Source organism: Pinus tabuliformis, chromosome 5_2 (assembly GCF_031772625.1).
Source record: "Pinus tabuliformis cultivar Carrire ecotype Pingquan chromosome 5_2, CPIR1, whole genome shotgun sequence".
NCBI classification, from domain to species: Eukaryota; Viridiplantae; Streptophyta; class Pinopsida; order Pinales; family Pinaceae; genus Pinus; species Pinus tabuliformis.
In genome coordinates, this window is record NC_142306.1 from 679,499,446 (window position 1) to 679,501,750 (window position 2,305).

Genomic DNA, 2,305 nt, shown 5'->3' on the forward strand with positions numbered 1-2,305 from the left:
GGAACTCTCTATGACCTAGATTGGTAGTCCTAGGAACAAGCCCTTCAGATTTGAGGCTTTTTGGTCACAACATCCTGATTTTCTCTCTAATGTTGAAAAATGGTGGAAAGAATCTATCATTTTCCTAGGACCCTTATGTATTGCTTCTAACAATGGTTAAAATATCTCAAAATGAAAATCAAGAACTGGAATATTGAATATTTGAGTAACATCCAAAAAGAAAAATTAAAGATATAACAAGATATGGCCACCATACAACAAGCAATAATATCAAATGGAAGACCTAAGGGATCAAAACATCAAGAAGTAGTCACTCACCTCTAGTTGGAGGAAAGATTTAAGTAAAAGGAGATCCTTTGGAGACAAAAATCTTAGGTATAATAGATTAAGGAGAGAGAAAAAAAGCACTAAATTCTTCCATAGATCCATGATCAACCATGTGCAAAGTAATAGAATATCAAACATCAAAACACCCTATCACCAAATAGTGGAAAGCCATGATGTAATAGCCTAGGAACTCATGAATCATTTCGAACCCACATTCATAGAAACGGTTTGAACAGAAGACCTGTTATCAGGAAAATAACATGGCACATTCCCAAACTTGTAACAAGGGAATAGAGTGATATCCTTTTGAAGAACATTACCATGGAGGAAGTAGAAGAAACTATTACAGAAATGCCTAAATGCAAGTACCCATGTCTTGACGAATTTACTACCAATTTCTACCAGGCTTGCTGGAAAATTATTATATATGATGTTTGGCAAGTAGTAGAATATTCTCAATGCTCCTCCTCTATCTTAATAACTATTGATACTACCTTTATGTCTCTTTTTCCTAAAATATCCTTCGTTGATTCACCTTCAGGTTTTAGGACTATTTGTTATAGACATTTTTGGGCACTACAACCCCAAGCATGAAATGTCCATAAACCAAGGGCTCCTAAGTCCCTAAAAGTGTTGTTATAACCCCTAAAGGAACAAGGTCAACATATTACAGCTTCTCCCAGAAGTTCTCCATGAAAAACTGCTCAGAATTGGTCAAAACAGGATCATTTCAGCTGCTCCACTGGCCAAGTGCGTTGCATCTCACCTAAATACACTGTGTGGGTGCGTTGCATTTCAAAAAGCCCTTCTATGGGGTGCGATGGGTGAGAAATGACAAATGGCAGTGTCATTCCGCGAGGTGGAAAGGCAATGGAAGCTTCCAGAATCTTCTCCTGTGACACTTGCCTCTCTGAATTCGACCAAGGATGAGTAAGAGATCATCAATCTCCAAGTGGAAGCAAGAACTATCAGAGGGAAGACACTAATCAAATCATAAGCTGACTCATCTCCATTACAGATATCTATATATGGATCCCTCATCCAAGAGATCTAGAGGCTGGAATTTTGCATATTGTAAGGAACTGCTGTTGGTTTCTTGAGACAAACATCAGATTGTTGGGTGATCTAAGGCTTCCTTGCTAAGAGGTTGATGCTGGGTCAGAACAACTGGTTGTAACTCCTCTTGGCTCTTTCTTGTTTATCAATAAAAACTATTCAAGTTTTCCTCCATGCTCTTGTGTCATTGATGTTTGCTACATTTGTATGGTCAATTTACATATGATCCTAGATTGTTTATGATTATAGATCCATGTCTTTGTATAGTGCTATGCTACTGTGATCTTACAGGTACTTTGTGAATCTGGGCGTGCAAGGGAGCAGGTAGCTAAAGACTATCAAAGAAGAGAGGAATCAAATTAGGAGATTAGCGCAAGACAAAGGTTGGTCTTTCTGTTCCTCTCTATCTATAATTCATAAAGGAAAAACAAAAGTAGTTTTTATCTGTTTGTTTCTAAGGAAGCTGTCACACCTTAGTGGGATAGAGCAGTTCTATATAGACACTTTTCCCTGTAACAAAATGGCGACTCCATTGGGGAAGAATTAGTTTGTTTGTTTATCATTCTTTGTTGTCTGTTTCATAAACTTACAGGTAGCATTCGAACTGCATTTGCCATAACAAATGCAAAGTAGATAAATGCTACTTCAATCCATCTACTGGATCTGTTTATGATTTAAACAACTGATTCAAAAACTATCTGATTTCCCTTGCGATAGCTCTTAGATCCTCCTTAGATCTACCCCTGATTGTTGCATTACTGATTGCTTTTTGCTCGGCCAAAACCCAAGAATTGAACTGCAAACTATGACCCGGAACCCAAACAGAGTCTCGTTTCTGGCCCAGCGCATGTACTGTTCAGAGAATCTGAACTTCAGCGCACTTCCTAAGTGGACAAGGTGCGCTGCATTTCAAATTCTCTGT